Below are 16287 nucleotides of genomic sequence, written 5' to 3'. Positions count from 1 at the left end.
GTCTTCTTTCAAGTACTGACCTTCATTTTGTTTCTGCTTGCTTTTGGCCACTCTTCAGTGCCTCAAGAGTCCTTTTTTTTTCCTCCCAGAGTTTATAGTTTGTTTCTATAGGAGCTACTCAAGCCATTTTTAGAATTAGAACCCAATACTAATTTTAGCACAATTTTGCCATAATTTCTCTTTTTAATTGTGGTAAATACGCATAACATAAAATTTATCATCTCAACCATTTTCTGGTGGACAGTTTAGTAGCATTAAATATGTTCACTATATTGTCCACCCAATCTCTAGAACTTTTTTTCCCAGAGTTCAGCTTTTTATTGAACATATTACAAAAGAGGCTTAGTCAAAAGACCAAAGCCGCTGTCGTCATCGGACTCCTCAGATTCTTCTTTCTTTACTTCCACTTTCTTCTCCTCAGCTGGGGCAGCAGCAGTGGAGGGGGCTGGACCTCCTGCTGGTACAGTACCAGCTGCTGGAGCAGGTCCACCAGCGCCTACATTGCAGATGAAGCTTCCAATACTGACATTGGCCAGAGCCTTGCAAACAAACCCCGGCCAGAAAGATTCAACATTTACACTGGCTGCTTTAATGAGGGCATTGATTTTATCCTCTGTGACCATCACCTCATTGTCATGCAGGATGAGGGCCAAGGAGATTCATGCGAGCTCTGAGATGGAGGCCGTGGTGCAGGCGGTGCTGGGGAAGCACTGCTGGGTGCGGTGCTAGTCGCTGCATGAAGTGAGGGCCTCGCTCCCAACGCGGCCTCAGCGTCCTTGGAAGGACCAAGCACCTTACCAGGCAGCTGAGGAAAGGGTCCAGAACTTTTTTATGTTGCAACACCCAAACTATACGCATCAAATTCCTCCCCATTTCAACCCCCCTACCAGTTTCCACTCCAGAAACAAGAAGTTTTGACTCCTTTCCTTTCCTAAAGTATTTCCTCTTTTATCTGTTTCTTCTAATGTTTATATCCATATTTCTGAATAACAGATTTATGTAGGCATTAGTGTTGACTTTCTGCTAACAAAAGGATAGTTTACCTCACACAGATAACCATCTTATGGCTCTTTTTCTCTCCCTATCATTCCTTTTCTTTTCTTCTCCCTCTTTCTCTCCCCGACATTCTCTAACATATATAGTGGCACACATGCTATTTCCTTCCTTCTGTTCTCTCAATATTGCTATATCACAATATGCTTACAGTAAGACCTTAGATATTTTATACACAGCTGAGCTGCGTATTGTATGATTATTAGATTTAGTTTTTATGTAATAATTTGTTTTCTTTAAAATTTAGAAATGCCTTATTTTCTATGGCCTCATTCATTTATTAAATCACTCGAATATTTATAAAGTTTCCCACCAGATGCTTGGTACATTCTAAACTTTGGGGCATACAACAGTACACAAAACACAAAACTTTCTGGCCTTTTGCAACTTATTTTTTCATGTTTTGTCATTCCCAGATTCACCCAGGAATTATAATTCTCTAAACAACTTCAGATACATTAGTTATTCTATCATGTCTCTTCATTGCTTTCATTTGTTGCAATTTTTCCTCTTTTCTTTTTTCTTTTTCTTTTTCTTTTTTTTAAAGCTATCTTTCTTAGATCCCTTTATAATCCCTCACTAGTCTGAATTGGTTATTCTCTAAGCTCCCTGTCTAAAGATTCATCATGAAATTTCCCTTATACATCATGGAAATTTTTTTACTTTTCTGGATTATAGTCCCCTTTTGTTGGGTCACATGTTGTCCTCTTTTTGGTTTATACTCATCTTTTAGAAACATGACCTTCAATGGCTTACTGAGAAAAAGAACAAAGGCAGTAATTTTTTGAGACCTCATACCTCCAAAAAATGTCTTACGTCTATCTTCACACTTATTGTATAGCTTAGCTGGATCTAGAATTCTTGGTTGGTAATTATTTTTCCTCAGAAGAAATTGAAGGTTGTGTTTTATTATCTTCTAGTTTTTGCTACTATTGAGAAATTTGGTATAGAATCTTGTCTTTCTCTGCATTATTCTAAAAATTAATGCCAATGTTCTGGACCTTTTTTCATTTATTATGCTGAGTAATCAATGGATTCTTTCAAATGGGAAACTTCCTTCAGTTTGGGGAAATTTTTGTCAGTTTTCTTCATTTTTTAATATTATTTTTATACTTTTTCCTTCCAGAAGTCTATTAGTCAGATGCTGAGTCTCTTGGAATTATCTCTCATTTATTTCTTTTTCTCTCCTAGCTTTCATATCTGTTCCTTTTTTCCAGTTTCTAAAAGATTTCCTATACTTTATTTTTCAATACTTCTGTTAAATTTTTAACTGCAGTAATTTCCAAGAACACTTTATTCTCTGAATGTCTTTTTTTTTTTTTGTATAAGAATCTGCACTTGTTTTATATATGCAATATTTTTTTTCTATCTCTGAGGATATTAGATTTTGAAGTTTCTTTTTTCTATTGTCTCTATTTTCACCAAACTCAAGTTTCTTTCTTCCACAGATGTCTGATGATCCATTTATATTTGCAAACAAAGTAGTGAAATGCTACTGAAAGCTCTTAGTATAGAGGAGCAGGGCTTGTCAACTGATAGACTTCACTGTGAGGTAATCAGGTAGGAATCCTGGCGACACTCTTTTAGTATCTGTAGGTCTTTTCTCTTGGGGTGTTCAGTTTCTCTAGGGATAAATCTTTTGCCTGGATGGGAGCATTAGTAGAGGAAGAGGACTAGGACCCAGCACGTATTATATAGACTTTCACTTAATACCCTTTTAACTATATGATATTTCTGCCCTCAACTGTAATTTAGGTCCCCAAAGTGGAAGTCATTCTGATTCAGCTTCTCCAGAGGAGTAAACTTCCAGTCTTCTCAGGGTGAGGAAAGATAGTTGACTGGCTCTAGAGATAAAGGAGGGCGTCTTGGATATTTTGTTGCTATACAGACTTTTAATCAGCCATGCTTACAGTCCCCCTGCATTCCTGCCTGGTTCCTCCAATCTCTGAGCCTTCCAGGAGTTCTCTGGCATATTTCAGCTTGTATAATCACTTCCTCTGCCCCAGCGAGTAAATATTTCAGTTTTGATTTTTCTAGTTTGCTGAGTTTGAACTCATCTATCTGCTTTTAAGGCTTCTAAAATTTTGTAACATGTCTTGTGTATTGTCCTTTCCTTCCATTTTTCTGCCAAACATAATTTTATGTCTTTTTTATTCTTTTATTTCTAGAGATTTGTTTTTAATCAGCCATGTAAATTGATTTGTATAAACAATATTCGTCGGTTTAATAGGTGGAAAAATAGAATGCCACTATAATTTAATAGTCACTACTCAAAAAAAATTCAATATTCAATTAGGATGAATCTTTTTGTATGTGTGTTAGCCCTTTGTGTTTGTTTGCAGAATTTTCATTTTCTGACTATATCCACATTTTTTATGTAAGGGCATTACATGTCTTTTTTAGTTGATGTATAAGAACTTTTTATTACATTTGTTTTTAATTTAAAATAATTTTCCTTATTCTTAATGCTATTCATATTTAGCTATATTTTCATATATTTACTTGCTTGCTAAGAAAAATATATGAAATGCTGATTAGCCAAAAGAAGTAAATAATGCATACCCATAATTGCATCATCTGAAAATAATCTTAATATATATTTCTTTATGAATATGTGATGTGTTGACATTATACATTTTGTTTTATATTCTACTTTATTTTAATCAAACTTTGCTAGATTTCAAAAGAAAACATTTTCTTGTAAAAAGTAAAACATCCAAAGACACATCAAGAAAAGATCTGTCATCTTTTGTTCCTTATACTATTCCTTGTCCTGACTTTCTTGGTTGAATTAGTGTTAGCACCCTGATTTGTATTTTTCTATACATCTCTTTATGTTTACATATGTATACAATATCTATAAACATTTGAGATGAAACTGAACATATTACCTATTAATTTTTTCCCTCATTTAACAGTACTTAATGGTCATCTATCAGATTTTTAGATGTAGAACTATGGTAAGCAGAATAGTTGCCCCCCAAAGATGTCTGCACTCTAATCTCTGGAATCTCTCAATTTGTGACCTTACATGGTAAAGGGACTTTGCAGATATGATCAAGGGAATAGACCTTGAGACGGGAGATTATCCTGGATTACATGGGTGGTCCCAGTCTAATCACATGAGTCCTAAAATGTGGACAATCTTTCCTTGCTGGTTCAGAGAGATAAAATGGAATGAGGAGAGATTCGGAGCATGAAAGTAGCTTAACCTGCCATTGCTGGCTTTGAAGATGGAGGACGGAGGTCACAAGTCAAGGAATGCAGGTAGCCTCTAGAAGCTCAGAACAGTCCTCACCTGGCAGCTGGTAGGGAAATGGGGACCTCAGTCCTCCAATGGCAAGGAACTGAATTCTGTCAATAACCCAAATGAGCAAGGAAATATCTTCTCCTGGAGCCTTCAGAAAGGAACTTGCACCTCAGTGTTAGCCCAGTGAGACTTGTGTCATACTTCTGATCTACAGAACTGTAGAATAATAAATTTGCGTTGTTTAAGCCACTTAATTTGTGATAATTTGTTATGGGAACAAAAGAAAACTAATACAAATACTAACTTGTTTCTTATAAATGCATAATAGTCCACAGTTTCTTTATGCACCGTAATTTATCTAGCAATTCTATTGTTGGAAATTCAAATTATTTCAAGTTCTTTACCACTACACACAGTGCTGTAACAAGCATGACTACTTATTCTCATGTTCTGCTACTTCTGTTTTTTTAGGATGAATTCCCCAAAATGAAATTGCTAGGCCAAAGGCTATTTCTATATAAGAATATTTTGATAAAATATATAATTATAAATGACAATAGTCCATGCCAATTTCCTCTTTCAAAAGGTGATAGCAGTTCAAACTCCCACTTGCAATTTATAAAAGTTTTCATCACTGCTATTCAGGTAAGTGTTGTGAAAGTTTTGAAAGCCATCACTCCAGTCTAAGAGATATACATGCTTTAAAAATTTTGGTACATCTGGGCATGCATGTCCTACATTCAAATAATTCAAATAAGGTAAGACTATGCACTGCTTTCAAAAAAAATCTTTCCTAATACACCTTTAATAAGACCTTTTAAAATGTTAATCTACGTTATAGTGTTTAAAGAAACCCTTGCAGCTGCTTCTGAAGTCTGACAGACAGTCATTGGAAAAACCAAGAATTCTGTCAACAATCCTTATTTAATCCGATATGAGTTTAAAAGAAGTAAGGGCAATGAGTTCATTTGTCTCCTTTATTCAGTTGCCTCTGGAAATGATCTTATCTTCACTAATCCCAGAAAGTAGGGATGAGTCAAGGGAGAATGCCATATAGCTGTGAGCAGCCTTCATAGAATTATTTAAATAAAAATGTCTGCTGATTTTAGAAAATAAAGTATCATCAAGAATTATTATGGGAAATGACCTTCTTTCTACCTTGAATGCTCTTCGAATTTCTCCCTAGATAAAATTTAATTTTAAGCTAAATTTTGTTTACTTGGAAATTTAAATTATCTTAGTATTAAAAAATACTGTGTATATTTAAAATATTAAACTTACTCAACGTGGCATTAAGAATTTGGAACTAAAATAAATGAGATAATGAGGAAGTGAAAAACATATTTTTATAATTAACAGCTCATTTTGAGTTAATTATATACAATTACCAAAATCTAATTGCAATTTATTTTCTATTATCTATGGGAAGAATCACAGGCAAGGGAGCATATATTGCTGTTTTCCTGCATAAATGCTATAGAATGAGAATAAATAAAATGTGAGGCCTAATGACAAATAAGAGCAAATAGTAGGGCACAGCTGAGCCAAACCATTGGAAGATAATTATCACATGAAAGATGGTAATGGCTTAAAAAGTTACAAGCAACTCTGATTATTTACAAGGTTCTCTTTTACTCAGTGTTCTTTTTTACTCAGTTTGATATTTGTTTGTTGACTATGCAAAGATGATCCTTATAAAATAACATTAGTTTTGTAATTCTGCAGATTTCTAAATATCTGGCTATTTTTGTATTTTCATATAACACCAAACAAATCAACTAAAGTTTTATTAAACATCTATTATAAAAGAAAAAAATACCTGGCTTGCTAAATATATAGCAGTTGTAGAAAAGCCCTTACCTTCAAGTACTCTAATAGTAGAGTAAAGCAAATATACAAATATTTATCATCTATATAGACTATAAGGGCTATAAAAGAAATATAAAGACACTAAGAAAAGGTTTGTGGAAGAGGTAATATTTGAGATAAGTCCTAAAAGATAGTATAGAATTTTGATAGGCTAAGGATATCTATGGATGTGTGTGTGTGTGTGTGTGTGTGTGTGTATGTGTGTACGTGTCCTTGATTTCTGTCCCTCCTTCCCTCTCCTCTCCCAAACAATCTGTATGCACATTCTTTTGTTTCTATTCTATCTCCAAAATGTATGCGCTCCTCCCACCACAGTCTAAGCTTGGACTTCTGCAGAGGTTTCTTAAGTGTCCTGCTTTATTTATTTCTGTTCTTAACATTGTACAACCATTTTCCACAGCAACTGAAAAGATCATTCAAAAATAGCCATCTACTTTCCTTGCCTAAAACTCGTCAAAGACTCCTCAATGCATGTAGAATAAAATCTAAATTACTGTCTTCAAGTGTCCTACGTGATCTCACTTCTGCTTACCTCATCTCATTCCACTCTTTCTTAAATGTTTAGTAACCCCTACCTTCATTTTGCTTTTAGAGCCCTTTATGTTCATCTGTTTTGACTTTACACTTTCCCTCTTGCATCCTATGTTCCAACTGCATTGGCCTTGGTCTTCGTTTCAGTGTCTAGTACATGCTGCATCATACCTATAGCTGCCTTTAACACTCTTAATCCTGTCCTTCTTAGTTTTGACATCTTTAGATGAGAGCTTAAATATCATCTCCTAAGAGGGTACTTCTCTGGTCACTCCATGTAAAGTATGTGTCTCCCATTGTTCCTGTTTCAGTACTCTGACGCCCAATATACCACCACCCTAAGATTCATGAGTGCAAGAATAACTGTCTTTTTACATATGATATGTTATAACATCTCCTATATGTTATGAAGATTGTATCTTTGCTATACAGTAGGGGTTCATAAAATATTTGTGGAATGGATTTTTTAAAAATCCAATCGTCTCAGTAAAGTATGAAGGGAGATTATCTACTAAGAAAGGTGACAGTAAGGATAACATCTACGAAGAGGATAGAGATATTTAGAATAGCCTCAAGGGAAGGTATAGTAAGTTTTCAAAAGATTAACAATAAGAGTGTTGCATCAATAATATAGAAATTCCCTTGAATTGATAAGACAAACTACCTCAAATAGGTAATTCTCAGAAGAATAAACCCAAATAGTCAATAGGTATATAAAATCTTACCACTAATCTTGGAAAAATGAAAATTAAAAATGTAACATTTTAAAATCAATAAATTGGCAAAATCGAAGAGTTCAGTAATATGTGTTAACAAGGGTGTGGGGGAAACAGGACCTTCATGCAGTTCTGTAGGAGTACAAATCGCTAGAGCCACTTCGGTGGTCAGTTTTGGAATTTTATTTTACAGTTACTTTTAATTATTATTGATAATTGGCACAGCATTTCCCCATCTGACTATCTCCCCCTTTCTTCTAACGTCTCTTTATTTTTTCCTCTTTGTAGCTCATAGATATCTTTTTGGCCTAAAGAATTGCTCAGTCAAAAAGAGAACATTTCTCCAATTTCTCTTTCAAGTTTCCTTAACAACATGACGGGTTAACGTGGTGGGTATCACATCTACCTTAGACATGCTAAAAATCATCATTAAAATTGTAAAATGGGCTCAGAGACAGGGCAGTATAAATATAACTAAAGTAAAATGAGAAATGATTTCTATTAATTAAATATTATATAGCTTCAATAATAGAGGAATTCTCAGGGATTAGACAGTTATCTTCCCATCCTCTCAAATTTTTTTGAGCTATAATATAATTATAACCTGTATCCTCTTCAGTACTTTTTTCTAGATCCACATTTAAATCTTTTAAAATCCTTTACCTTTTTGATAAATATAAAAATCATCACTTAAACATAAAATTACCATAGGACCCAGCAATTCCGTTTCCAGGTAACATACATCCACACAAAGTCTTCTGTGTGAATGTTCACAACAGTGTTATGTATAATAGTCAAAGAGTTGGAACAAGTCAGATGTCCATCAGCTGGCTAATGGATAACCAAAAGGCTATATATTCATACAATGAAATATTGGCAGTAAAAAGGAACAAAGCACCAAGACATGGTACAATATGGATGAACTTTGAAAACATGCTAACTAAAAGAAGGTCATCACAAAAGACCACAAATTGTATCTTTCTGTTTATATGATATGTCCAGAAAAGGAAAATTTATAGATAGACTGTAAATTGACAAGTGCAGGGAGTGGGAATAGGGAGCAACTGCAGATAAGCACGAGGTCTCTTTTTGGGGTGTTGGAACTATTCTAAAATTAGATTGTGGTGATAGTTGCACAACTCTAAACTTACTAAGAATCACTTTAAATAGGCGAATTTGATGGTATATAAATTTATCTCACTAAAACTTTAAAAAATTGTCCTCTATGTTTAGTAGTATTTAGCATTCAAAATAAATTAAATATAACTACTCAGAACAAAAGAAATGATACAAAGCTTTGCTTGCTTTAAGAATATATCAGCCTTTCTCTCTTCCTCAAGATTTTTCTGCCCACTTAGCCCTCCCTCTAATTAGGAGTTGCTTCTTTCAACTTAATTCTCTGAGATGACATTCAGTTTTGTATTCATAACAAATATAATGATAAGACAAGTAGGAGCAAATACTATTCAAACATTACTTATGAGACTGTGTCCTGAAAAATGACAATGTGATTTTTTTAACTGTATATAACCAGCAATTTTAAAAAGATAAACTGGTGATAAATATACAATTTATTAAATCAACTCTCTCACTTTTTATTTTCATTTTAAGCAGTAAGGGAAATGGTTAGCACATCACCAATCTGGTGTCTACTCTGTCCATGCCTTAACTTGACCTTATATAGCCTTCAGGAGCAAAGCTTCATTCTTACATTCTATTCTGGAGCACCTTCCTACTCTATTCTCGCCACAAACACTGGTTTTTAAATGATAGCTAATAGACCAAAGCATAAGATTACTTTAGGTTCTTCTAAACTATAACTTTGCAGATTGATGACATTCAAATAGGAAAAGACAAACCTACTACCTCTTCATGTGTAATATCTACATGTTCTTGGCTCTGGATAATTTTTAACATATTTGTCATCTCAGTACATAATGAATTTGTGGAATAAATATTTTCTAAAACGTCAATTCCCAGATTTTCAGAATTAGATTGTTTGGCTACGTACTGTTTTCCCAGGGTCTGATGTATATGAATACAGGGTAAAAATTAGAGAAATTTTCTTAAGAAAATTGGTGCTACCACTGGTTAAATACAAGGAGTTAGATAATAAACTGTATAAACATTTACTCTTTATCTGCTGTGTACAAATGGATAGGCTAGTGGTGATTTTTGCCCTTCACTCTTATGTACTTACACAAATCTTTGTGAAAGTAATTTTCTTCCCAGCCAACTATATTAGTGGAATTGGGGAATTAGAAGCTTCATTGCCACTTGAGTCAGCTTGCTCTGATAATCTCATTCCCAGATTTATTTGGAATGAGAGCAGTTTGATTTCTTTTTAGACGGTGACTGCCTGTTCTCTTCCAATCTGCAACATATGGACTCTTGTCACAATATGGAAGAGAGGTGGCTTCTTGGACAGTGAACATTGTTTCCTAGAAGATAGAGAAAAACAATAGTCTTGGAGTCAGCTGGTTAAAAAATACCATTTATTTTTTAACATTTTTTTTTTGCAACTCCAATAAATAAAAATTAGTCTGAAGCTTACAACCACAGATTAGTTGTCATATCAAATCTTTGGTAGAATCCAAGGGCTGTTTCTAGATATTATGACGTAATTGATAAAATATGTCCAAGGTCTTGATCTTTTTTTTCCTTTCTACAACTATGTAAGATATTTCTGTGAAAGAAATCTATAAACACATGGCTGCATTTCATGTACACAATTGAAGTATTATTTTGCAGTGGGAAGAGGAAGTAAGAGTTAAGACAAAATGGATGGAAGCCAAAAGCATTTTACCATTACATCACTTGGGCATATAAGACTTTTATATGTAAAAGAGTAGAGAAAGCAAGGTTAAGACTAGTGATTATTAATTTTACTTATTTATTCCCGTTTTCAGAAGTCCCAAGTCCCAAGAGTTCTTTCCGAAAAGACATAAAATTTTTAGATGCCATAAAAGATTTTTATTTTTAATTAGCAGTAGATTCACTTGGCTTTTCTAACTGCCTGGATATACTTAAAATTTTATTTTTAGATTTAGGACAATTGAATACACACAGGAAAAACACATAAAAACACAGAAGTTTAAAAAACAAGTACATTCTTTTGTTTGTAGAAATATGTATGTACATACTTTCTATGTAGATAGGGTGACTGGAGGTTTGTTTGAAGATAAGATGAAAAGAAATAATAATTGTATTTCTGAGCATATATTTTGATCATAGTGTCTGAGGATATGGTTGTGATCTTGATTAGCCCATGGTGGTTTGTTGTAGGTGGATGCCTGTCTCAGAAGAACTGAATATTACATATGAAACGTGCTAATTTTTGATAATCCTACGGAGAAAATTTTACACTGAACTTATTTGTTTTTCATATTGCTCCTGTGGTGAAGAGGATTGATTTTTGTGCTGCTTTTGCTATTTGGCGTTTTCTTCTTTGGTAAACAGTGAATGCAAGCCTTAATCCTTTAACCTTGAATCTGAGCCCTGGGCTATTTGATAGAAAGAGAATTTTTCTTATGTCATGTGGCATGGTGAAAGATTGTATTAGTCAGGGTCAAACAGAGAAACAGAACCAGTAGGGGACATATATTGCGAAGTGTTTGCAAGGAATGGCTTAGGCTAAGTGAGTCTGAAGTCCATAAGGCAGGCTGTCAGTAAGAACAGGCTAGAATTCTAGTACAGACTGAAGCTGCTGTCCACAGGTGGAAGATTTCTTCTTTTTCAGGGAAGCCACAGCTCTGTTTTAAAGACTTCTGCAAAATACCTTCACAGTAACACCTAGATTAGTGTTTGGTTAACTGGGACTGTAGCCCAGCTAAGTTGACATATGAAAAAAACCATTACAGCCCACCCCTTGTCGACTTGGCATTCATACACATCTCCTTACACCATACTTAATCTCCAAATAAAGATAATAAAAAAGGCATGCTTTCACCTAACATGATACAGCTATCCCACATACAACTGAAAGCATGCTAACCTATCCCCAGAAGAGGATGTGAAATCCTTCGGTGATAGTCACTCTTCTTGATGTCCTATGATTTCAATGCTCTAATGTAAAGGTAATAATTAATAATGCATCTTAGATGATAAAGGGATAAGAGAAAAAAGAAAACAAAAGTATCTGGTTAATATACATATACAAACATCCATAACGAAGTACGGAAGAAATAACTGTTGCAGTCCCCATCTCTGCAACTAGCCGCATGGCTGTCGTTGGTATTTATAACTACTTTCTTCTACTACCCAGTCCACTACCTTTTGCTGTAAGCAAACACGTCAGCTTGTCCTTGTTCTTTGTCTGGTGGGGTGACCCAAACCTTCGTTCCTAAAGATGCTGGACTATTAGCAGTCATACCTGAATTGAATTGTTATAGCTTCCATTGACTGTAATCACAGGACATAGAACTAAGAGACACCCCAAGGGATCTTCTGTATTCCAGACATACTCTTACTTACCCCCATTGTGTAGTAACAATCCATTTTCCTCTTGGTAATTATAATCAATCACCTCAGCCTGTACAGTAACGCCCCTTATAATCAATCACCTCAGCCTGTACAGTAACGCACCTTTTATTCAGAGGCACGAACAGCCCAAAGTGGCCGGGTCAGTGTCAACTTCCAGTTCAGTGGAATCACTGTGTCTCCTGATGGAAACATCCCTCCCTTTGGAATGAATTCCTCTAGACCAATAGACCCTAAGGTTATGGGGAAGAGAAACAAAAAATTTTGCTAATACATCATTTAGGTAATAGTGGAGCCACTCCCGTTTCCATTCTTTCTTTCTTGGACCTGTGAATCCTGGCTGTGGGAGAATCAGCACTACATGTTGGACACAGATTTAGAGCATTCCCTTGCCCCACAAGGTATTGCCACCTAGCTGGCACTGTAGCTGGGTCTTCAAAGGCCAATTTACTGCTGCTTCAGGATGATGGGGGATATGGTAAGACCAGTGAATTCCATGAGCATTGGCCCATTTCCATACTTCATTTGCTGTGAAGTAAGTTTCTTGATCAGAAACAATGCTGCATAAAATACCATGATGGTGGATAAGATATTCTGTAGGTCCATGGATAATAATTTGGAAGAATCACTGCATGTATAGAAGACAAATCTATATCCATAATAAATGTCTATTTCAGTAAGATATATTTCAAGCCTATAATAGCTACTAATACTAGATATTAACAGTCTACCAGTTTAAAAGAGACATAGAAAAAAATTAAAGATAAACAAGGATATAAGGCTAGAATGAACGTTGTGGTACTAGACTGAGTCAGAGACAGTATATAATCATGTTTATGTATTGTCTTAGTCTGCTCAGGCTGCCATAACCAAATACCAAAGACTGGGTGGCTTAAACAACAGAAATTTATATTCTCACTTCTGGAGGCCAGAAGTGTGAGATCATGGTGCCAGAATGTTCGAGTTCTGGTGAGAGCTCTCTTCCTGGGTTGCAAATAACCGCCTCTCACTGTGTGCTCACTTGGTAGAGAGAGAGAGAAAGCAAACAAGTTCTCTGGTGTCTCATAAGATCAATCACTAATCCCATCATGAGGGCTCTTCCCTCATGACTTCATTTAAACCAGCTTATCTCCTAAAATCCTCATCTCCAAACACAAATACCATCATATTGGGGGGTTAAGTCTTCAAAATAGGATATGAATTTTGATGGGATACAATTCAGTCTATAGCATGTGTTTGTGTGTATGTATATGAACACAGAGAGATGGATATAAACAAAAATTAATATAGATATGGGTTAATATAATATGTTTTTTCCTAGTTGTGTTTGCTGAGAGGGTCTAGCAGCAGTGATACCCAGTAACAGTGAGCATATTTAGCACCCAGATCTTGGTTTCTAAATACTATTCACCAATAAAAGAAACCAGAACTCCTTAGGAAAATGGCTAGTTATAGGGATAGGTCAAAAAGAATGAAAGGTCACCCTGGAGCCTGAAAGCAAGGAACTACTCAAAAATCAAAAGGATAAGGAAATATCAAAGGGACACAAGGGTCAACCTAAAAGAGCATCTCATGGCCAAAGCTAGAACAATTTGAAAAACAAAATTAATAGTGTGATATTAGATTACAACCCAATATCACAACTTATTACAAAGTATAAAGTAAGTGTAAATGATGATTTCATACTGATATAAATAAATGATTGAATGACTAAATAAGTGGAAGGGAAGGGACTAATCTGCTTTAAGAAGAATTCCAAATTATATAAGTAAATACTTTCCCCTCCAGGAGGTAGAGTTAATCTCCATTCCCATTGAATATGACCTTGACTTGATGATTTTACATCCAAAGAGTAGGATATGAAAAGGGGGAAAATTGTACTTTACAGTAGAGAAATCTGGTGAACACCACCTTAATCAAATGATCAAGATTAACATCACCAATGATTAGTCATGTTGATATCATGTAACCCCTTGATAGAAAGTGATGAGGAGAGAACTTCACCTCTGCAGTATTGTTCCCAGACACTCGTAACATTGTACTAATCATGAGAAGAACAACTAAGAAATTCAAATTGAGGAGCATTATACAAAACACCTGACTAGTTTTCCTCAAAAGTGGTCAGGTAAGGTCATGAAAGACAAGGAAAGCAACTGAGCAACTGTCTCAGACCAAAGGAAACTAAGGCGACATGATGAATCAATGCAATATGGTATCCTGGAGTGGATCCTGGAACAGCAACAAAGGCATAAGTGTAAAAACGGACGAAATCCTGATAGTCTAGAGTTTAGTTAAGATTAATATATCTATGTTGTTTTCTTTGTTTCGATAAATGTACCATAGTCTTGTAAAATGTTAACTAAGGAAAGTTCGATGAAGTATATATGGGATCTTTGTTATCTTTGAAACTCCTTGGAAATTTAAAATTATTCTAAAATTAAAACTTTATTTTCAAAAACAGGAAGGTATAAGAACAGAATATTATGCAAATTAATCAGAGAAAGCATAGGGTTTTTTTAAAATTCATCTTGATTCTACAGTGTACCAATGTACATTGGTCTATGGTCATAGTTTAGTCTATGACTACTTAGTATGATCTCATGGTAGCCACATTACTTTATCAATGAAAACAGATGGTATTGTAAACAAAACATTGCACTGAATCCAAGTGACATTTACTAAAATGCCCTTTATAAGAATAGTAATGTCAGGTATATTTTGTTTTTGTTTTTGTTTTTGTTTTTTTGCTTATTTGTTTCCTTGTAAAATGATTCATAGAAGGAAGTTACTTGGGTTAAGATAGAAGGGAGAAAAAGCAATTGACCTTACCTGCAAAGAAAGGAGGATGAAAAGAGATGAATAATTATTTCTAATTCCTCCCAATTTGGTAAAAGGCTTATGTAATCTTTGTTACTTTGGTAGTAAAGTGAAATGTAAAAACGCTGGATGGTGTGAGAAAGGAGTGGTTTTACTACAGACATCAGAAGGTCTGGCAGTTCAGGCAGAGAGCCAGCCCAGAAACCCTCAAGGAAAACCAGAAAAGGCTGTAGTTCTGCCTGAAAGTAACATTCCTAACCATGAAGTAGTTTACTATTCTGATGAAGTATAGAAATTTTACTCTTCTAGTCTTTTAATCATAAGTATTTTACATGCCGCATGTGTCTTTGAAGGAAAAGTGAAAAAGATACCTTTTCAAACTTCACCTCATTAGAAAGTTTGAAGAATTTCTAGAAAGAATGAAAAAACCAATATAAAAGGAATCTGGAAGTATAAGATTCTGATCAAGCATGTAGATTTTTAAAATTTCTAGCTTTCTTAAGAGGAGAAGGCACTGTCAAGTAGGTGGCAAGTGGAAAAAAATGACAGTATAAAGTGAGGAAAAACAATCTCTGTTCTACCATACTTATACAACAGAAATTGTGCTTTTTGAAAAGTTAACAATGAAAATAATAAAAACCAGAATATAAAGATGAATATTAAAGTTTTAGAGCTTAAAGAGCCTATACAGGCATTATCCAACTCTCATTTTATCAATGTGTAAACTAAGTAAAGAAACTGGAAAAGATTTAATTCAGTTGTCATTAGGTATATGGGCAACAATTTGAGAACACAAAACAGGAAAGAAAATTGCTAGGTTCTAGCAGAATCAAGGAAATCTGTTGTTGACTTGTATAAGAAAAGAGTTCGTCAAGTTAGTTGATGGTTTTCTTATACCCATTTGAAGGTAGCATTATGTAGACTCACATATTCATATGAAACTGCCATCATTAGGACTTCTATCTATATTGTTAAAAAGAATCTTTTGAGACTCTTCAAATCTAATTATTCATGTAAGTATGAAGATACGACTACATATTACAAAAATATGTTTCAGTAGTAGGATCATGTCTTCCATCAACTAGAAAATTTGGTCTTAGCTGTAAGTGGACTATGATGAGTGAGCTTTGGGAAGAGCATTGAGAGCTAGCTGTCCTAATAAGAGAACTATAGCAAATACAGAGTAAGTGGGATGAAACTATGAGCATGTTGTATAGGATAGTAGACTTAACTTGACAAACAGACTAGAAGAAAACATTTATACTTCATATGAGAAAATATCTGGGAAGCGGTTTTGAAAGCAACATTTACAGACTTGATATGTTCAGCATGTCGAAAATAAGATGACAACACTTTCACTGGACTTTTAGGTTTCTTAAAGGAATCTAGGCCTCATATGTGTTACTTGGGTAAATAATGAATGGGTAAAATGTTTGACACAGAGAGAGAGAGAGTGTGTGTGTGTGTGTGTGTGTGTGTAAAACAGGAATGGTCATTGAAACCAAGATCTTTTGTATGCTCAGGTTGTGCTTGTTGCATGAATTAATTTTTAAGTCTTGTATATCCTGATAC

At 34.7% G+C, this 16287-nt stretch overlaps 1 protein-coding gene and 1 pseudogene across 9 annotated transcripts in view; one reads left to right on the top strand and one right to left on the bottom strand.

Annotated features, from left to right (window-relative positions):
* Positions 1-16287, top strand: part of KIAA1328 (KIAA1328 ortholog) — a 229026-nt gene that overhangs the window by 151140 nt on the left and 61599 nt on the right. The window lies entirely within an intron of this gene.
* On the bottom strand, positions 304-11789 carry LOC120583352 (60S acidic ribosomal protein P1-like; annotated as a pseudogene).

Source organism: Pteropus medius, unplaced genomic scaffold, assembly GCF_902729225.1.
Source record: "Pteropus medius unplaced genomic scaffold, Ma_sr-lr_union100, whole genome shotgun sequence".
Lineage (NCBI taxonomy): Eukaryota > Metazoa > Chordata > Mammalia > Chiroptera > Pteropodidae > Pteropus > Pteropus medius.
Note: the sequence above shows the minus strand (reverse complement) of the source record. Positions and strands in the feature narration are given on the sequence as shown.